The 22,299-nt window shown below is 40.4% G+C and overlaps 1 protein-coding gene and 2 long non-coding RNA genes across 7 annotated transcripts in view; 2 read left to right on the top strand and 1 right to left on the bottom strand.

The window, feature by feature from the left end:
• The window catches only part of WWOX (WW domain containing oxidoreductase), a 972,892-nt gene that overhangs the window by 326,380 nt on the left and 624,213 nt on the right, over window positions 1-22,299 (top strand). The window lies entirely within an intron of this gene.
• LOC143659797 (uncharacterized) lies at window positions 364-16,572 on the bottom strand. 2 transcript variants are annotated; one of them, XR_013163751.1, is made up of 5 exons: window positions 16,518-16,572; window positions 14,580-16,415; window positions 7,781-7,859; window positions 2,219-2,381; window positions 364-499 (listed from the first exon to the last, which is right to left on the bottom strand). It is a non-coding gene; the product is annotated as an uncharacterized LOC143659797 (long non-coding RNA). The 2 variants fall into 2 exon arrangements; XR_013163750.1 differs by having other exon boundaries at window positions 14,580-16,561.
• LOC143659795 (uncharacterized) lies at window positions 5,499-22,299 on the top strand. 2 transcript variants are annotated; one of them, XR_013163747.1, is made up of 3 exons: window positions 5,499-16,821; window positions 18,838-18,925; window positions 21,449-22,299. It is a non-coding gene; the product is annotated as an uncharacterized LOC143659795 (long non-coding RNA). The 2 variants fall into 2 exon arrangements; XR_013163748.1 differs by lacking the exon at window positions 21,449-22,299 and adding an exon at window positions 19,750-21,442.

Consider the following 22,299-nt stretch of genomic DNA (forward strand, 5'->3'; position numbering starts at 1 on the left):
ACCTCACAGACAGTGAGAAAGAGACTATGCATCCAGTTTACACAGTGAACAAGGCTGCACCCACAGACTTGCATTTTCCTCCCTAGGTTTGCAAAAATGTTATCGCCAGGCAAGACTCTCTTCCCACAGAACAGCTGGATAATACCCAGAGATACTCCTTTGGTGATAAACAGATCTGGAACAAACCCACCCGTGTAACCTGGGATTTGAGCCAAAAAGATGTGAATGAAGTTCTCAGAGACTCTGACTGAGACAAATAAGTTTCAGATTAACATATTATTACAGGTAACTCTAGCTGCTATAACAAATAAACCCACATATGCACAATGGCTCAGATATGATAAGAGTTTATCTCTTGCTCATGTAAGGCTCACAGTGACTCTTCGGGGTTAGCAGGCAGGTCTTCTCCAAGGGCTGATTCAGGGACCCAGAGTCCTCTCTTGTGGCTCAGCTGCTTTCCACAAATGACTTCCAGGCTGCCTTGATTGTCTGCATTAAGCTGTTAGAAGGGGAAGAACACGGAGGCTCATGTATGGGAGCATTTTTAAGGACCTGGCCTGGGAGTGACACATATCTACGAACTGCATAGAAATTCCCAGGCTGGAAGATGTCATTTAACCGAATGTCCAGAAGGAAGAGGAAACAGATTTGGTGAACAGACAACAAACTTCTGCTATAGCTGATATGTATATATATATATACATATATATATATATATTTTTTTTAAATCAACTTTATATTCTCAGCCCCCCCCCCCCTTTTTTTTTTTGCCAATGTTCTTCATGTGTTTGACTCTGGACGGCCACAGATAACTAAGACATGCTCTGTGTTCTCCGCTATCCTAGTCTCAAGGAGAAATAGGGTTTCACTGCTGTTACTGAGTGCTAGGAGCTGCTCTACTATTAAAGGCTAGAAAAGATGCTCCCATAGTCACTTCTTCTGCTGTCTCCCTAACAGCTGAGCATGGCCACACGGCAGGTTCTGGCCAACAAGTAAAAGAGAAATCTGCGTAGGCCTTCTTGGAAATCTTTTTCTTTCCTCAAGTAAAGGAAAGGTGTTGCTGGAGTTTTCTCTTCTCTTTTGTTCCTACCCTGAATGGAGATTTGATGTCTTCAGCACAGCATCCTTCTTGCTTCCATGAGGGAAAAGTCAAAAGGATCGCAGAGAGAGTGGCTCCCCTGATGTAGAGCCACAGGCTATTGTCAGCAGCTACATGCCAATCTGACTTATTCATCTAGGGTCTGCTTTTCCCTCCTCCTGCCCATTGATGAACCACCAATAAACATATTGCTGCAAATATGGGATGAGGTTTAAGAGGGATTCTGGATTGGCCCTGGAGATGGGGGTGCTTTCAGAATGCTAGTCATTCCCATTCCATTTATCAATTAAACATTTACAAGTTATTATTGTTCTTTGTGTGGGGAACATGCCCATGCAATGTTTCTAGAAAGTTATCAGTTTTAACATAGGAAGACTTCCTTTACCATTCAGTTTTTTCTTACCATCACATTTTTTGTGGTTGTAGCGTGGGGTGTAATGATTTCAGAACTTTGCATCATGCGTGAAATCCCTACAGTGGTATTTGGATTCCTAGCCTTTCCTATTATTATTGCTTTTTTCCCCCTGTGTGACTTTGTATTGAGACCCATTTATATTATGGTAATTGCTCCATAGTATTTAAAAATCTTCATTTGGGGCGCTAGTGCCTGAACATCATCTGGGCTATAGTCTCTATCATTTTTAATCATCATCATCTTCATCTTAAAGATTTTTTTCATGCCACAGAATAATATAAATAAATGGTATTGGGCATAGATAGATGACTTATTTTAATAAACTTTTAAAGTACTTTAGTGTATCAGTTTTTTTCTTATTCACCAAAACTAATGTAATTGCAGCAGTTTTTGATGGTACATACAATTGAAATACTACAAATATGCTTCTTTAGAAATGTTACAGAATTCAGACTTTTCATGTATTCAGCAAAGCCATTCCTCTGACAATTCTAATTATCTATTAATGATGCCACTTTGTGCACATGTTTTACTTAGGACCCTAGACTTGCTGTGGCCAAAGCATTGATGAAGAAAATCAAGGTTGAAAGAGGGAGAAGTAATCCTGAGACTCTTGGTCTCTTTATGCGTTTCAAATTCAATCCCCAACCACAAAGGCATGCCACCTCAAAGGACTGCATGCGTATTACGTTCATATAACTCACCTCATTAATGATGGAATAGCTAATTGGACCAAGGGACCGGGTCAGCCTCATATCTCATATGTCAAGGCCATCACATCTCTAGTCCTGTGTTCAAAGCCATCAGTTCTGGAAGACTTTGCCATGCTTTAAATAATGGAACACTCTGGGGCCTTCATGTCTATTTCTGAAGGAAGAAATTCAGAGAATTTAGAATATAAATTTCTCTAACAGAAACTAAGTTATCTTGCTGTTCTGTTAAGTGCATGCAATTTGAAATGTGAGCCATTGCAAATTTGCATTGATGTGAGTTGTGTCATTTTGCTATCAAATAAGAATCCCAAGTCAAATGGGATTACTGATCCATCTCCTTCCTGACCAGTCTATGGTTTAGTTTAAGAAGTAGGAAATGAGGGCCATGGGGACAAATCTGGCTTGCTGTCTGTTTTCAGAGAGCCTGCGAGCTAAGACTTTTTTTTTTTTTTAACAAACTTAAATGACTAAACATATATTAGAAAAAAAAATCATGACACATGAAAATTATATAAAACTCAAATTTCATTGTCTATAAACAAAGGTTTATTGAAGCACAACTATGCTCATTGATTCATTTGTGTAGGGTCTGTGGCTAGCATAGGGCTGAGTAGTTGCACAGATACTATATGGCCTGCAAAGTTGAAAATATTTATTAACTGACCCCTTGCAGAAAGAGTGTGCCATGTACTTTTTAGCAGCCATACTTGCCTGTGAGCAGAGGTGGCTCATGGGAGATTTTAGTCCCTTCTCCTGCCCCAAGTGGCCCTGTGCACGCAGCGCTGATAGGGAACTCGGCGGCTTTGCAGAACTCTTTCCCATCAACAATGGCCTTTCCTCACCCACTTTGTTCTTGACTCTCAGGTCTTTGCTAGCTGAACAGTAAGGTCTTAGCTGAGGGACCCCTGCGGCCAACTAGCAATTCTCTGCAAGCCAAAACGAGTGACTGCTGGGCACCCTGAGCCTTCCTGTTGAATAGCGGACCAGGTCCTTCCGATGGGCAGGCTGCTACTCCATGCCTCTCCAGTTTCACTGTAATTTGGGGACGAGCTGGGGAAAGTGGTTTCTCTTTATCTGTGAATTCTTGGGAGGAAGTTCCGTTCAGAACGAGTCGTCTTGAAATGTGTAATAAAGTTACCTATCAAAACCACTTTTACGGAGAGATTTAAATGTGATAATAAGAATAAAAAAAAATGAAGTGACATTGAGGATGTCTTCATTTATAACAGCTCTTGATCTTGACTGCTAAGCACACTGTAAAATGACTTTTACACATTATGGATTGTAATGGTTCTGCTGAAATTTCAAGTGTTAACATTTTTCAAACTTCCATTCCGCACACCTTTCATTGTTACAAAACAGTTTCATGTTTGACATTTTCATTCTTATCTGGGACATTTTATACTGAAGCTGCTCTCATTTCATGAGATAGGTAGGTTCTGCTTACTTTGATTTTAGCACCTTTTATGAGGAAGCTAGCACATTATGTTTGTGTATCTTACCCTGATGTACTCTTTTTTTTTTTTTTTTTTTTTTTAAGAGAGAGGGAGGAAGGGAAGGAAAGACAGAGAAGGAAGGAAGGGAAACATCTTTAAACATTTTCTTGTTTTTATTATATTTTGTTTGTTTGTTTGTTTTTTACATGGGCTAGGGCCGGGAATCGAACCGGGGTCCTCCGGCATGGCAGGCAAGCACTCTTGCCCGCTGAGCCACCGCGGCCCGCCCCTTGATGTACTCTTAAACTCATCGCCACAGAAGATTTTTCACAGTGATGAAGTTTGTTTGTAGGATTGGCTTGGGTGGAAAACAACAACTGTTTATTTTTAAGCCTGACTCCTTCCTTTTCAGGTTTTGTTTTCCTTGAAGCTACTGCTATTCAGATTGTAGTCCGTAAACTGCACTTTTTTTTAAATGCTTGATGGAGATATAATTCACACACAGTTCAATCCAGCCATTTAAAGTGTACAATCTGATGGCTTTTGGCATATTCGCGGTTTTGGAGTCATCATCCCAATCAGTTTTAGAATATTTTTATTGCCCTCAAAAGAAACTCAGCTCCCCTAGCCATGACCTCCTAACCCCCACACTCCCCTGCCTACCCCTGAACAACCACTAATCCACTTCCTGTTTCCATGGGGTTCCTTATTCTGGATATTTCATATAAATGGAATCACATTATATATGGTCCTTAGTGACTGGCTTCTTTCTCTTAGTATGTTTTCAGGGTGCTGTGCCTTTTCATTCCCTTAGCTATTTTTTTAAAAATTTAAAAGAATGAATATGCATGTGTGTAGAAATATATAACCCAGTTAAGTACGTGCACACTGTTGAATTCCTCTTTGTAGGGAACCAAGACAGCAAGCAGTGCTTTACCCACTCTGGGTGTCCTGCAAGTGCCCGTTCTGTGCTTTCTGTGCGATAGCAGAGCCATGCACGTTTCTTGGGTCTTAAAATCTCCCTCTGCGCAGCTGCAGGCACATCCCCCAAAGGACTGGTAGCTGGGTAAATTCACTTGTGCCAACACTTTATCTGGCCTATTTATTCTCAATTTTGCAGAAATTAGCCATAAATTAGCCTTTTGTAAAGTTTAGGCCCCTTTTTAGGAAGCATGATTTTTTCAACTTGAGCCCCAATTTTCATCGTGGACATAGAGTGTTTATTCCACCTTTTAGAATGCAACCTTCTCAAATAAAAGAAAGAACAGTATTAAGGAATGTTTCTCTTATCAGTCTATTACACCGAGTGGATGAAGTTTGGATCTGGACCTACCTGGTTCTTCCTTTCCGTCCCCTCTCCAGCACTTCCCCTCTGTGTCATGATCAGTTCCCAGTCTCCCAGGAATGGCCCGTGGAGACCTGTGCAGCCTATAAGTGTTGTCATATTCAGGCAAACCTTTGCAATGAGACAGGTGGGGAACTGACTGGGTAAAATTAGAGCATCTGCTTTCCTTTTTCTTTCAAGGCCTGTCCCCCATTATCACAGAGGATGCAAAGTCGGCTGAAGTTATAAGCTAGCTAATTGCTTCCTTAGTTGAAGACCTAAATGAGTTTTAAAGTGAACCACATATCTCCAAGAGCTAAGTAGCCAACACACAATAGACAATTGAGATAGCAAAGACTAATTTAGAAAAGATCCTTCTGTTCTTTTCTTTTCCTCCCTCCTTTCTTCCCTTCCCTCCTTCCACCCCTCATACCCCCCTTTCTCCCTCCCTCCCTCCCTTCCCCACCCTCCTTTCCTTTCTTTTTTCCTTTCACTTAAGCGTTATAAATACCATGGGATTGTATCTGTAGGCTTTTGCTAGTAATTAAATAAATTATTTATACATTTAACACAATCTTGAATTACTAGGTGATCATCTTGGGTACTCAAAAGTAGAAGAGCCCTTGAAAGCAATACCCAAGCATAGATATTCCGCAGCACGTCTTACAATCTAAATATTGCTCTTAGTGTAATCGAAGCAGCAAGAGTAGTCACAGCAGTTGATGGACTATTTTTCAAATTGATTTCAAAAATGTATTTAAGGGGATGATCTTCTAGTCTAGATTACCTATTGATTTTTAATATGAAAAGCTCATTATGTAAGCAGTAACTGCATATAAAAACCTAGCAAACCTTTGCATAAATCCTTTAATTGAATTTCCAGAGCCTGTGGTTCTACTTTTTTTTTTTTTAATTAAATCTATTTCTTTTTTTAAGTGTTACTGTGTAATTTGCATGCTGTGAAGAGGCCCTGTCCCAGATAAAGTGCCATTGATCCTTATTAAACCTCACCTCTGGGCTTGCTTAAAACTAACTGGAAAAATTAAAGTGTTCATGCCGCAATGCACTTATAGCTTGCGTGATAGGATTATGGCAAAATAATAAAACTAATTTCCAGGAGAGAATTTATAATGTGAGATTTTATTTTTTTCAATTTGATAATTAATAGTGAAATCATATCATATATATAAATCATATTTTAGCCTATAAACTGAAACGGCAATTAGGAAAGATAATATATACTTGATGTAAAACCATGGTGCTACGTGTGGATAATCTTTTGGCACTTTAATATTTTAATTGTAGAAGAAAATGATTATGAATTCAAGTCAAATACATTAAATGGTGGGTTTGATTTGAAAATCTGATTCTTTTACTGTGCATTATATTAGTAGATTTTTAATTTTAGTATGAGGAAGAATAAAAGATACGATGAAAGATATTTTGGTTATGCTCATGCTAAAATGTATGTATTAGAATTACCAGGGGAAGGAAAAATATAAAAGCTGCAATAGGTTTTTCTATTTTTTAATACCTAACATTTGTTATTTTAAAAGCAATAAAATCCCCTAAAGAAATATTCATAATCAATAAGAACACAAAATATGGAATATATTAACTGAGTTATAAAAATGTTTGTAGTATAGCACAAAATGAAAAACACAGCAAGTTATGTACGGTTTAAAGTGTAATCAATTTTGAGGTTGTATACAAGGATATAAATGATAAACACAAGTAGTAGCATTTTTAGTAAAGGCTGTTACAAAATACTGTATTTATGGCCTATTCCATTCTTTTTATAGCTCATTAATGTAGAAAACAAACACAGTGTATCCATCTTCTCCGACAGCTTAAAATTCCCTTAAATGATATTTTTAAATAGAAATACTGAGCTCATTTGATCTGGTTCTTCTTTCAACATGCTACGTTGAACAGGCATAGATGCTGGGGTTCCTTCTCAGACTCCGGGAAGGAAAACTGAAGAAGATGATGCATTGCACTCGTGTCACAAAACCAGGCCAAATCCACCCCCCTTTACAAATGGCTTAGCTGCATGCCCCCTCCTCACCTCGCCTCATGCCCTCTCCTTGCATCCCATCCCCACCCCAAAGAGTGCCTTGGCACCTTCAGAAGCTGCATTAATTCTTCCAAGCCACAAGGGGCTGTTGAGTTACTGATTGGTTCACTGCACTAACTGGCAGGAGAGAGTTTTCATGCTGGTTCCAATGGTGTTTAATGTCCTGTGGTACCTATGAATATGCATAGGGTGTGTGCTCAGCAATCTAGCAGTTCAAACTAGACAGCTTGTTCTGGAGGCGAGGGTTTTTTTTTCTTATTTCCCTTCTTCGTCTTTCTTTTCTTTTTCCTCCCTTTACCTTTGACAGGTCCTCTCTGAGTAAGTGAAATCTGTACTGTAATTTGATACATATTTCCAGTATTTCATGTGGTTTTGATGTTTTCGTCACGGCCTTTTTTACCCCTTTCATTCTGTCATTACATGGAAGTTGAGAGCCTATTATGTTCAGTAGAGTGTATTTCCATGGCTGTAGGAGTCACAGCATTGCTATCCATCCTTCTCTAAAAAATAAGTAGGAGTTAGCAGTGCTTTGTGTTCCATAAGTTAGGGGTATTTGAAATAGGAAGAAGAAAAACATTTTGGTAAGCAAGGCAAACCATTTGAATTGTTTCCTTTTTCTTTAATTGGGTTATCATACAGTCCAGCTTCTTTCATCCATCCATTCACCCACTCGTCCATCCGTCTATCCATCCATCCAGTATGTATTGGGTACCTACCACGTGCCAGGTACCACTTCAGACACTAGGAGTATGAAGTTGAATTTGGTCCAGTCATTGCCTTCAAGGATCTCATCATCTAGTGGGGAAGATAACAACATTTGCAAGTAATTATAACAGGTAGAAACAGAGACTTAGCTCATCCTCGGAGGAGGCTGGCTTGGGGAAGGCTTTCATTATAATGTTGAATACTTTTTAATTTATGATTATAGTTTATTTGGACTTTAATATTAACATTACTAAATATTGCAAGTAATACCAGAATATTGAAAATGATAAAGATTGCAGTTTTAGGGTGAAGCCTCTTTATAGATACCTTACATAGTAAAAATGGGAACATGACACATCCTGTTTTCTAGAACAGATTGGCAGGGGTCTGCTTGCCTCAGAGAATCACATGGCTCCTGTTGTGAGCCGTTGTCTGCAAATTGGGGCCAGAGGCTCAGGCACCAAATAACAAGGCAGTGAGTATCTTTCCTGGGAGTCTGGACCATGGTCAGAGGCAGGATTGACAGAATTCCCTAAGCCAAAATTCAAGACCCAAAACCAGGAATGGAAGCCAAGCTGAGCTGGGAGGAGGCGAACCTTCAATAATGCCGAATCAAATAGTGTGGGCTTGTTCACTGCCCTCGGCTCTGTTTATTCTCTGTTTATCAGCAACTTACAGTGGAAATGGAACACCTAAGATGCAGCAGAACTGGGAGGCTAAAGGTGATGACTCGCTTGGCTTCTGAGCCCAGAAACTTGGGCTGGTCCAATCTCATTTCAGCTGCCATGCCTCCCTTGGGGCAAGCTGATGAGTTACAGAGTTGGGCTCAATCTTATAGTGGATCAGAGATGGAGACCCTTCTGGGGTTGGACCATACGTACAATATGGTAAGCACTAGGCACGCGCGGCTATTTAAATGAACTAAGATAAAAAACTAAGTTTCTCAATTGTACTAGTCACATTTGTGCTCAGTACCCTTATTAGGTACTGTCATAACGGAACCTTCTACTGGATAGCACTGTTTGAGAGCAGAAGTCTCCAAAATGTTCAGAATGACCTACTGGGGTTTTGAAAGAAATCATTACAACAGCTGTTGGTCCATTAAACTATTCCATTTATTATTAAATATCTAGTAGCACATATTAGGTGGCAGGTACTGTTTTCGGTACTTGGCATATATTTGCGCATGTCATCTTTTCAGATATCCTTTGAAGCCGTATTATTTTTAGCCGTACATTCGGATGAGGAAAGAAAGGCATTGCGTACGGCAGTGGCAGGGTTGGGATTCTAACTCAGATAGTCTGGCTCTGGGGTCCGTACTTTCAACCTCTGCATGTGTTTGGCTCTCAATTAAGAAAGTCATTAATGTTTACAAATAGTAAACAAATGCACTGATGATGGTTTCTCCCCAGTGCGCAGGTGGTCAGGAAGTGTGTGTGATAGGCAAAGCTTTCTGAAATAAGGCTGTGCATTTCCCCAGGCAGAAGGTCCTCAGGGGAGCCTTCATTCCTTGCGAATTTTCAGCATTTGAAGATGCACTGTGGTTTGCAGGTATGCTCACTTAAATGAATTGAGATGTTAGATTATCTTGTTTGAACTAAAGTAGCCCTCGCAAGATGAACAAAAGGCTTATGAAGATTTCTGCAAAGAGACCAGCATTTGAAGGTAAAACTAATAATGCAAGCACAAGCAAGCAGTAAGAAAATGGCAGGGCTGGCAGTTCATCTTCTCCTAACATGAGCTCTCCATCTGTTACAAAGTAAATGCAATGACGATTTGATCAGCTCTTATAACGGTGTCAATCAAAACACAAAATTTAAATTAGCAAAAAGAGATGGGAAATGATATCCACTATGTTTAATGATGAGCATCATCCTAACACTACATCATGCCTTGAGATATTAGCTGATAGAATGACACATGTTTATAATTTACAAAGAAATAAATAGAAATATATTGGGGCACAGGACGAAAACAGCCTAAGACCTTTGCTTGTCTCGGTTTTCACTGTTCAGTTGGGGTCCTTCTCTGTTTATTCTCTGCTTACTAAAAGGACATCCTTTAAATATGGTTGAAAATCTTGAAATGAAAGATATTTTGTAAGAAAAGTCATCAAAACAAAGAGTCATGGCATAAAGGGAACTTTGCATGGCTGAAAGAACTGTCCTCTCTCGAGACATCCCTCCGTTTGAAAATGTTTAAAAATTTTCAGATATAGCCCATATTAGCATGTGAATCTATTGAATGTATTTTAAGTCTGAATAACAGCAATGATCCAGGGTTTTCCCAAAAAGTTGCCCAAACTTTTTAAAAAATGCCAAATCTTTTGCCCAAGGCAGGGAAAATATGTGTGTGTGTGTGTGTGTGTGTGCGCGCGCATGTGTGTGTTTGATAAGAAAACTGTTCGTGAAACCTGCAGGAATAGCACATATCCATGAGCCTTTTCTGTTTGTCTTCCTAGAGCTGGAGCTTTAAATTAAAATGCATAATTTCTGTGCAGAATGGGTGCCCTTCCTTCCCTGAAGACTTCTTAACACTCTCTGGTTAATGCTGAGCTGCCCAACAGCTCCTGCATTTCTGATATAGTTTGCTTTTTAAATGCTTTTTGAGGGCTTTAAAAATACCTGTTTCTGAAAAATAATAATTTAGAACCTGTTCGTTATACCTATTCTGAGAAGCAGTTGGGCTAGATGGAGATGCAACCTATTTAGGTGGAATGACAGATCAGATGGTTCCATGTCTTCTTTACATCACAGTTCCACGATACTGGCTAATGCAGCAATGGTTGAAAGAGGCCACGTGTCTTTTCCTGTGTCAAATAACTCCACATAAAAAAAAAAATAACCGACATTGATTGAATATTTTCTGGGCCCTGTGCTAAATGTTTTACATGTGATTTCTAATCTCCTGAACACCCTGTGGAAGTAACTACTATTATTAGTCTTATTTTACAGGTGAAGAAACTGAGGTTCACAGAAGTTAAGTAATTGAGTGTCACACAACTTACAAGAGCACCTACAAGCACTACTAGCACTAACTAGCACCAAGACGGTTTCCCAAGACATATAAAAGTCAGTGGTATGAGGCAGAATATATGTTTTGTTTGTGGACTGAAGGCCCTTGTCTTATTCATCTGTTTCACCAGACACAGCGGGAATGTCAGGCACATGGGAGGCACGTGGTACAATCTGTTAAAAGAAAGGCCTGAAAAGGAAAACATGCATTGATGTTTCCAATAGAAACTGGGGACCCAGCTTTGTGGGTCCCGGAGCTTAGTTGTCTTAGGGCCGCACTTTAAGAAAAGGAGTAAAACAGTGGACACAGAGTCTTGGAGAACCTATGGATGTGAGGGGGCCTGAAGCCCACCTTCATTAGCTTCAAGGGGAATCTTCCTTTGGATGTGCCGATGCCCAGATTCTTGCAAAACCAAGTTGGAGATGTGTCTTTCAGTGCTAAATGCGAGCGTTAGCTTCCTTCATTTTATTCTATTTTTTTCCTTGCACTCATTGAGGAAAGATAGTTTACCTGTTTCATTCGCTGTTGAAGTCATTTGAAATACTTTGGGTTTAATCTTTGATATGGATATACCTGCAAGAAAGCTGCATGTCACTCTGTTGTGAGAAAGATCAGCTACCAGGAAAGTATGCCTCTGCTTTCAGAAAAGTTCTCCATCCCCAAAAGCCTTCTCTAGCCTGGAATCCTTTCTAAATGCTGTCCTTTCTGCCCGCATATGTGTAGGTTTTTTTTTTTTTTTTTTGGTAGTTTCTTAATGGTCTTTAGCGAAGGAAGTAAGTGACACTGATCAGTGAAGGCGGACAGTAAGATTTATAATGTATTTGTGCTAGCTGATTGCCAACAGAACCGGCCTTTCCCAGCGGTGCTGGACGCAGACTGGGAAAATCAATAGGGATTAACCTCTGACCCCCTTCACATACTTATACCGTGGGCTGCATCGCTTACCAATCTTTCATCTGTTTCACTTTGCTGCTGTTACTTACTCAATAATGTGTGGCCAAGCTCGCAAAATCCTAATTAATTTTTTAAAATGCAGTATCACTTGAAGCCACGATAAAATATCACACCTCTGGAAATCAAGGCCCTTTTGGTTTATTTATGAAACTCAACATTAATTAGCCTTAATTATAAACTTAAAAAACAACAGTGAGCAGGGACCGTGCTACAACTCATGAGCTCCCTTGGCTTACAAAAACTCCCTTGTGGTTAACAGTGGGAGGGGACGGCTGGGGCTGTAGCAGAATAGGTGTCCCTGGTTTCTGTGTTGGAACACAGGCCTCTCTCAGGAAAATTGCTAATCTTACCTTATAGACACACTGTTTGTTTTTCTGTTAAAGAGACATTTATAGATAAATAGGTAAAGATGCTACCTTGCAATGAAATGAACTCAGTATGTCTGTTTTTAAGGGATCAAAATGAACTTTAATACATGGTCTATTTGCAAACAAATGCAAGAGTTTCTATAAATATATATTTGTCAGAGCTGTGCTTAATTACTATTATTGCATAGGATGAAAAAGGAACACATTTTGCAATAGTATGCTTTTCCACCTTTCCTTTTAAGCTTTGACATGTATTAAAGCACTGTATTTAAAATATATATATATATTGTGGATTTACTACATTACAGACCCTTTTGTTCATATTGTGTGTGTGTGTGTGTGTGCAAATATACCTATTCCCCAGAGTTTACTTACAGTTTGTTATTGATCTGGCATTTGGTATTTGAATGGGTCGATGTACTCTGTAACTTGTTTAAGATACCCTACCTGAGCTATTCGTTTAAATAATGTATTCATAAATTGATTAATCATTACAGTAAGACTTATTAGCTGCATTTATATCTGCGTGTTATCCACAATTGACTTGTAGTCTAATAATCATGCATACTGAAGCAGCAGTTGGACTTTGCATTACAATTTAATAATTATCAAGGTGGAAAACAACAAACAGTATTTGCCTGTAGTAGTTGAGTGGCTGCAGGGTTCGCTTTAAAGGTTCATCTCGCTAAGCAGTTTGCTGCTTTTTACTTTTCCTAGTGAAATAAATCATTTCCCCCCAGAAATGAAATATAGGAAGTGAACCAAATTCGGTCAGCCTCTAGGAAGTGATTGAGTTGGCTGCAGTTGTCCTGAAGTCTGGCTATGGAAGATGTTAGGGGGCAGGAAGAGGGGAACTTGGGGCACAGAGCCTCTTTCTCCATTTCTAACAGCTACACTGTGGGGACAGTAGGGGGTCTTTCCCCCAGTGTTTCAGGATACACACCCACACCTGTGTGCTGACACCACAGAGCTCCTGCACCTGCTAAGGCGCCCTCATCAGCTCCCCACTGGGGTCTGAAACACCACATATTCTGGCGAAGCAGCAGTCTGGAGGACCCTGCTGGAAACCACAACTGCAACCAGGACCCTCAGAGAGGACCATGGAGAAGTCTTCTGGGCTCACAACCGGAGAAGAAGCAACCCGGCTGAATACATGCTTAGGGAGACATTACAGTTCTAGCTAAAAAACCGTCTATTTGACTTCTCATAGGGCCTGCCAGACTGAGCCATTTCTGACGCCCTGGGTAAACGCCGTTTAGGGTTTCTTTTGGGGGCTGATGTTCGGTCACCCCCTCTTCCCCTTAGCCTACATCGGAGCCAGAACCCCCTCTCTCTTCCTCACGTTCTGCTCCCCGTGCTTGGTTTTCACCTGCCCCATTTTCAAACCCCCTTCACCGGCCTGCTAAATCCCCATGCTGAGGGGCCGGGTGTGCATGGGGAGGGGCGACCCTGGCTCTAGGGTTTGTTGTTGATTTTTGTGGCCTAAAATACAGGGGCCGATTTCAAGCTGCAAACTTGAGGCCACTGAATGCAGATTTGGGAAGAAGTATGCGGCAACATGCAATATACCTACCTACCTACATGCATATGTACGTACATATGTATTTCCTCCTTGCATTAAAAGTGGATGTAAGTAACTTGAGAGCATAGCTAATAGTCAGATGCACTAAAATAATTCAGCAGTATTGAGTTTTGAGTATTTATTACCTTTGTTTTTTTATAAATTATTTAACTGTTAAGTTTATATAATTTAATATTTAATTGTGAATGTGTTCAGCAACCAGCTTGCAAAATTCTTGAGCCTGTCCAATTTGGCTCCAGCAAGCCACAGTGTATATCTAGTTGACTGCTAGTTTTAAATTGCACTCTGTGTTCAGATTAGGTTCATGTTCCCTTCCTAATTCAGCCACCTTCCTTAATGGGGTATCCCTGCAGAATTTTCCACCGGAGTATGACGAACTGGTTGGCATGCCACTAAGTGCCGGCGACAGCAAACAGACACATGGATCCTGGTTGGTGCAGCACAGACTATTCCGTTGCACTGATATTAAGGACAACAGTATTTTGCCAGAAGCTATAATAAGACGATTCTGTTATAACAGTATGGTGACACCAGACTATGTTTTGCAATTTTCTTTAATATTTATGCTAGATAAATAATTTATCTCTTTTTTTCAGTTTTTTTTTCTCATCTTGAACATGTTGATATAGAGAGGTGCTGGGTTTCCCTGAATGGCTAAAGTAAAGATTTGGTTATTTCCTACCCCTGAAAGAGCAGATGTGTCAGCAGACTTGAGCCTCTGGGAATTGTTTCCATACCACTGCATCCCAGCTACTAATGCGAACTAATGAGATCTGTTAAGGACCAGCCCACACATTTAAAGGGAGTCACTTATTAACGTGTCATCTTTCCATGCTGTTATAATGTCAGGTTTTGCACCAAGGTTTTGTAAAACACAAAGGCATAGCTCACCTGTTACCTAGATAGGACTTTTTATAGATGTTCCTTCTGGATAGGGTTCCCCAGCCTCAGTACTGTTGACATTTGGGACCAGATAATGCTCTGTGGTTGGGGACCACCCTTTGTGTTGTAAGATGCTTAGCAGTATCCCTTGCCTCTGTCCCTTGCAGGCTGGTAGTAGCTCCTCCCTTCTTTCCCATCAAGGACAATCAAAGATGTCTCCAGACATTTTTTCAAATGCCCCTTTGGGGCAAAATCACCCCCAGTTGAGATCCAGTGTCCTAGAGCCACAACTCTCTTAGCCATTTAAAGCCCTCTTTTCTTCTGGCTCCTAGGAACTGCCAACTCCCCAGTGCTAGAATTGGGAATAAGGCAACTTGTATCCTCAGATCAACTTCTGCACAGGAGACCTTAGGGAAAAAAGCAGTATTCCTACCAGAGAACCACTATCCTGCATCCCCTAAGCTCTTGAGGAACTGCAGACATCATTAGAAATGGGGTATCTGGAGTGGGTGGAGCCCGTGGCTTGCTGTTTGGTCATGGACTGACCTTCCGTGCTGGGGGCAGGCAGGGACTGGGGAAGGTGCATTTTGGAGAATTTGAAAGGCTCCTGCTGCTCTTGGCTGGGGGATGGAGGAAAAAGTAGAGGGGAAAGTTCTTTATTCTATTTAGAGGAAGGTCTTTATCCTGATGCCTTTAAAAGTGACTTAGTCTTAGCTGTTAGTCCAGAGGTGAATTTCAGGATCCCTCTGAAGCCTCCAGGTCCTTTCCCAGCAGCAAAGCAAGTTTTGTGTAGCTCAACTGTAGGTGGCATAATTCACATCCTCATCCGTAGCACCCCGGGAACTATATGGTGTATATCCTGCACAACAGTGCATGAGTTTCCCTCTGCTAACACAGAGGCTTCTGACTTTGCAGCTGGGTCTGCCATTGTGACATCTGAGCGTGATCAGCTGATCCCACTCGTGCACCCAGGTCCTCAGTTAGCTGCTCCGAGACACTTTGGAGCTGTGGCAGTGACAGCTGTGGATGTGCGTTAGACATCTGTGAAAATGGATGTGGTGGGCTGAGGCAGGCTCTAAGTCCAGCAGGCCTGGAATCGTGTCCTCTCTGGGCCACTTAGGAACTTTGTGACCCTGGAGCAATTGATTCCACCTATCAGAGTCTTCGTTTTCTTAACTGTTAAACGGGCACAGTGATATCTCCATGGCAGAGTTTTGGGTGATCAATTAAACAATGAACTTTCAGCATCTTGCTCATCTTGCTTACATGATAGGTCTGCAATAAACCATGTCTTTATGCTCAAAAATAAAAATAACTATGCATTTTGTATTATGTCCATTTAGGACATTCCCTCAAATAATACCACTAGACTTCCTTGTCCCCACCTACCTGTAAACACAAAACTGCCCGACCTAGTCAGAGTGCCCAAGTCTACAGAGAGAGAGCAGACCCTTTCAGAAATAGTTAAGAACATCACTACTTCTCAGCTTACTTTTCTGGCTGAGATGAGATTTTATGCTTGTTGTGAGTAGATCAACAGTGAACACGCATTCTATTTTCCATAGGTGTCGTTGTTCTTCCTTAGCCTCAGTTTCCCTATTTGTTAAGCGAGTCTAACCAGGATGATCATGAAGAGCGAGGTCAGGCGGGGCTGGTGGTCAGATACCTCCTTTCGGCTGCCCCATAAGAATGCAGGTTCTCTCCATACTGCTGGGCAGCAGCGGTCCTTCAATGAGGAATGATGAACTTGAGAAATTTTTTCTCTTTATTTGGCCCAGGTATACAAGTTGAAGTCCTCCCACTGTCAGCTTGATAATCTGCATTTCAGTGCCTGCAAAATGCCATCTGAGAGAAAGCAATAGGGAAATTTGTCATCTTTTTATTCTAACCACTTTTCCTGAGAGACTTAAATTTTCATTCCTCCCTTAGACACTTTCAGACACATACATATATTTGTGATGTGATCATTTAAATTGAATTTGAACGAGGCTTCTATTTCCAGAAGGTTCTAACTCTGATTCTTTGTGATTTCATAGTGCCACACTCCAGGGTAGAAAAAAAGGTGGAAATGGCCGTGACCCAAGTTCCCAAAGTGGGGCTTGCAATGGTGGGAAGGTGCCATTTGGGGGCTCCTGAGGTGGTCAAAGGGGAGTTTGGAAATCCTTGGAACAGGTTGTCTGAAATCTGGCACTGCAGTTCTGGTTGGGACACTTGTCACTAATGCTGCTGATAACCAAAGGGTGTATCGTTGGTGTGTGTAACATAACAGTTGTAGAAGGAAAAGTGGGGGCTGACAGATAGTGGGATGATTTTAATGTGTGTATTCCACTGGGGTAAGTTCTAACAAAGACCCATCATTTCCCAGATAACCAATTGTTTTAAAAGAACATCTGTTGAAACTGGCAGTTTACATTCTTCTTAAAATACGGAGTGACATAATTAACGCTCTGGGGAGACCAATATTAGTTTATTATAGACAGTTTCTAGTTTTGTTTATTTTTACACTAAATGATTTGTTCAGGTTGGGGAAAAAAAGGTTGGGGGGCTGTAAGATGGGGTTTCTCTTTTATTTGGGGTTGATGTTTCCTTGTCAAGGACACACGGGTAAGTAGCCAGGTGATAGTATATTGTCATGATGATCATTAACCATGAACCAATTTGAGCATGCTGAAAGGTGCTTCATATTGTTTGACACTTGGATAACTCTGAATTGTTCTAATTTTCCAGTATAATTAGTCTACTTTAAAGGCCCTAATCTGTTATTAATGCCTGTATGTATGTGTTTATTTGATCCCCTCTGTCATCAGTCATGGCTTTGGGCTCCTGTGGCACCTATAATTGATGGAATTCCCTTTTGCTCATTGCTGTAATCCCTGTAAATTGATTTATACTCTCCACAAAGAGCTCATGAGCATTCAGTTATTTTTAATATTGAGCTAATTTCCAACTTTGGCTTGTTGTGGGATGGAGGAGAGAGGAGAGAGGGTATTTTGGCATGGTACAGAGGCTGAATGAAATGGTTTAGATATGATCTTTTTTTTTGTATGCTGTATGGCAGGGTCACATTTCATTCTTTTTCTATGTGAGTATCCCATTATTGCAGCACCATTTGTGGAATTTTTTGTTTGTTTTTGTTGGTTTCTTTGTTTGAGAAGTGCCTGGGCTAGATGTGATCTTCTCTTGATTGGAAAATGTCCACTGGAACTTCCATCCCTAATCTCTCCTGCAACAAACTAAATCTACTCCTGTTTTCCACATGATGAGTCTTCAAAAATGGAGAATCCATTAAGCAATAATCTCCTACTTCTTTTCTTCTCTAAGCTAAATACTTACTTAGTCAGCCTATACACTGGCCCAGAGAGCCTTCCACATTACCATTTGCTCTACTGAAAGACACAAGTCATTAGCAAAAGCTCATAAAGTAAAACTAGAAGTCCACACAGATGAGTTCACAGGAAAGCTCCTTGGCTTGGCAGGCTCCAGGCTACCACTTCTGCCTCCCTTCCTTTTGCTTTCTGCCCCTTGTTCGACTTTATACTTCAGCTAGACTGAGCTGAGCCCACCAAGCCGATTCATCTGTGCCAGCTGTGCCCCTTACCCCAGGCAGCCCCCTTAGCTGTGCCCAGTCTGGCCCCTCTTGCCTCGGCTTACATGTCCATTGGCACAGTGCTCTTCATTCTTCAAAGTCTGGTCTTGGCATCCTGTCTTCTGTGAAGCCTTCCCAGACCTTACTCACCTAGATAATTAATCACCTCCTTGTGCTGCCTTCACTTTGTGGGTGCTTCTGTATCATGATTGTGTAGTTAGTTACACAGTCTTCTTTCCCAATGAATGGCTAGCTCATTGAAGAACAGGACAGAGCGTTATTCTATGTCTAACTTTGATACCTAATAAGTGCTCAGTGAACACGTGTTGGATTTAATCCCCTTCTTTCCCTCACATTAATCTGTATTTACGATCTAATGACGTTCAGTGTCTTGTTTTCTATAAAGTATAAGAAGGTGCATTGTATCTGTGTACAAGTCATTGGAAAATCCAATCAAGTTGGGAATTGCTGACTCATACCTGGAGTTTCTTTATTTGCAAGCTGGAAATAATTTTTCCCCATGAGAAAAAAAAAAAATGAGTACATAAAGCTGTTTTAAATAGTAGTTATTTTTAAATTTTTTACTTTTGGGGAAGGAGGGAGGATGGTGACAATTGATCTGGAGATCCAAGAGTCGCCCTTTCCCCATTACCATTCCTTTACATTACACTCCTCCCTTAGTTTACCTTCATCAAGATTTTGCAACCCATGGTGCTACTGACTTATATTTTCACCTAGCTTTCCCTTGGAACCTTTTCAAGCATAGCAGGTAAGGCTTACTTTTCTAAATACACTAAGGGGTGTTATGGGGGGTTAGTTTCTAGATTTCTGAAGCTTGGCATTCTCCCTTGGAGATTCTTCCCCAACTACTCTCCCATCAAAATTAGATGAGTCCTAGGACAATAAGTGATGGCTGAGATTAATTGGTATTTCCACAGAAAAAGAAATCAGGTGATTCTGTCAGGTGAAAACATGTGTACAGGTAGGAGTAGGTGAGAGGTGGTAGCCTGAGCCAAAGGCCCTGATAACACAGACAGGGCATGTGCTGTCGGCCACTCAGTCCTGAAATACCTCTAAAGGTGTTTCAACATTTGGCATATCTTCAAATTGTGGAATATATTATTTTATTTTCTATTACTAAACAGTGGGCAGGGTGATCCACAACAAACGTCAGAGTCCACTGGAGGGACCAAGTTACTCTTTAGTAATTAAGTCCAGGCCTGTGACGTCATAACCTTGCTTTTCTCATCTGTGTATAAAACTCATCTCAGTGTGCTAAATTCATTCACTACCCAGTCCGCATTGGATTCATTGTATACAATTGTGATGGTTACGTTCAGGTGTCAACTGAGTTAGGTGATGGTACACAGTTGTCTGGTTAGGCAAGCATTGGCCCTAACTGTTAGTGCAGGGATATTTCTTGGCTCTTTATTAAGTCATCAGTCAGTTGATTGCATCTGTAATTGACTATATCTATGAATAGATAAGTCTAAGAGTATGTCTTCTACAAATGAGAGAATCCAGTCAAGTGGACTTAATCCAATCAGTTGAAGACTTTTAAGGGAGAAGAGAGAATTTTCACTTTTTCTTCAGGCAACCAGCCTCTCCTGTAGAGTTCATCAAGGAGCTTCATCAGAGTCACCAGTCTCGTGGCCTGCCCTACAGATTTTGGACTCTTGTACCCCCACAATTGTGTGAGACACTTTTATAAATCTCATAATTACAGCTATCTTCTGTTTGTCTGGAGCACCCTGACAAATTCAACAATGGATGGGGGAACTCGGCATCAAGGGAGTAAGAAAACCTTCTTAACCAAAAGGGGGAGGAGAGAAGTGAGACAAAATAAAGTGTCAGTGGCTAAGAGATTTCAAACAAAATTGAGGCGTTATCCTGGCGGTTATTCTTATGCATTATATAGATATCCCCTTTTTAGTTTGTCGTGTATTGGAGTGGCCAGAGGGAAGTGCCTGAAACTGTAGAGCTGTGTTCCAGTAGCCATATTTCTTGAAGATGATTGAACAGTGATATAGCTTTCTCAGTGTGACTGTTTGATTGTGAAAACCTTGTGTCTGATGCTCCTTTTATCTATGGTATGGACAGATAAATAAAAAATATGGATAAGAAATAAGCAAATAATAGGGGGAACAAAGGTTAAAATAAATTGCATAGATTGAAATACCAGTGGCCAATGAGAGGGAGGGGTATGGGTATGGCATGTATGAGTTTTTTCTTTTTCCGAAGAGATGCAAATGTTCGAAAAAAATGATCATGGTGATGAATGCACAACTATGTGATGATATTGTGAGCCATTGATTGTAACCACATCAAGAATGTTTTATGTTTTTTGTTTATAATAAAAAAGTAATAATGTATGGGGAATTCTACATCTAGGACCATGCCAGTGAAAAAGAGTCTATAACTTTGTGACCTAACTGTATGTAAAAGTGCCTAGCCCAGCACCTGCCCTATAGAAGGTTTTCATAGAATCTGTGTCTCTTCCTTCCCAGCAATACTGGATTTATGTTCAATTTTTATTTTTATATTAGGTAAGAGAAATTATATTATGAGCCTTATGTACCTTGAATAATTTGTAGCAACTTATAAAGTTATAATTCAGGGAGTAATTGGTTTCGAGAAAGTCTATCATCATACCAAAATGTGTTTTTCCTCAAATTTGTGGTCTTTGACGAATTAACAGCGACTTTATGCCTGATATATTGAATGCTCATGCGCTGTAAGTATGGAAGTGGTGGGTACCCAGCATGCACCCATCTCAGACATTATAATCCATCAGAATCTGGTGCACCTGACCATTCCAAATAGCGGTTACACATCATCTGTAGCCAGTATGGAAAATGTTTTATATACCATCCTGGCAAAGTGATTAAACCAGTGTGATTCTTCCAGCAGAGGACAGAATGGCCCCCAGTGCAGCTCTCTTACTTTTGGAAACTGATTTCCAATATGTGTTATTGTCAGAGCTTGACTTCTCCTTGGAGAAGGCTGGTGATACTTTGAACTGTTTGCCCAATGGAATGATATATTTTCTACTTCCATTTTCTGCCTGAGCTTGACATTTACTCTCCAACCATAAACCAAAGCTGCATAAGAAAATGGCCTATACCAAGAATTTGTATATTGAGGTAGGTAGATAGCACCCATTACAATGGCAAGTTTACAGTTCATCAGAGATATGATTTAATTTATGCACGCAGTTTTGGGAATATGTCTAGTGCATCAAGCCATGTTCAACTAGGTGAATAATGTGTGTGTTTATGATTCCCTTTTGCAGATGAGAAGAGCAATTGCATTTGGTCTTTCTAGGTGTCTATGGCAGTAGGTGGGTTATTTGTAAAATATCAGGGGGTGTTTAATGATATAACAGATGATAATTATATAGTGCTTGCTGTGTGTGTGTGTATAAAATACTGTGTTGGATTCCATTGTGTACGCCAGTTTGGACATGTTCTTGCTCTTGATCTGCATTCTAATAGGTGTGGACCCATTTTAAATAGGATCTCTTGAAGATGTTACTTCAATTAATGTATGGCCCCACTGAATCAGGTTGGGCTTTAATTATATTACTGAAATCCTTGATAAGCAGAATGAAATTCATATATATATTTAGAGAGAGAGTGCAATAGAGAAGCTACGGGAAGAAGCTGGAAGTCAACAGAACCCAGAGGAGAATGTAGTAGACCTCTCAATGTGCATTGACATGTGATAGAAAATGCAAGGGCTGAGGATCACCAGCAGCCATCCCCAGGATGCCACAATCTTTGGGGAGAAAACATTGACTTGTTGCTGATGCCCCAATTTTAGTCTTCTAGCCTCAAAACTGAGCCAATAAATCCCATTGTTTAAGCAAACCCATTGTAATGTATTTGTCATAGCAGCCAGGCAACCAAGACAAATAGTTATATAACACACTATTCTGAACACTTTGCATGTATTAACACTTCATAACAATCCCGTTCTCATTTTAGAAATGGAAAGACTGAGGTATGTAGGTGAGTGATCTGGTTAATAGCATATAGCCGAAAATGGTTGCCTGACCCTCTAGAATCTATTATCTTACCTACTGCATGACATATGGTCATCCTAAATTTTATCTCCATTAGATTAATGACAACACTTCTCTCC

Source organism: Tamandua tetradactyla, chromosome 16 (assembly GCF_023851605.1).
Source record: "Tamandua tetradactyla isolate mTamTet1 chromosome 16, mTamTet1.pri, whole genome shotgun sequence".
In the NCBI taxonomy this organism is placed as follows: Eukaryota; Metazoa; Chordata; class Mammalia; order Pilosa; family Myrmecophagidae; genus Tamandua; species Tamandua tetradactyla.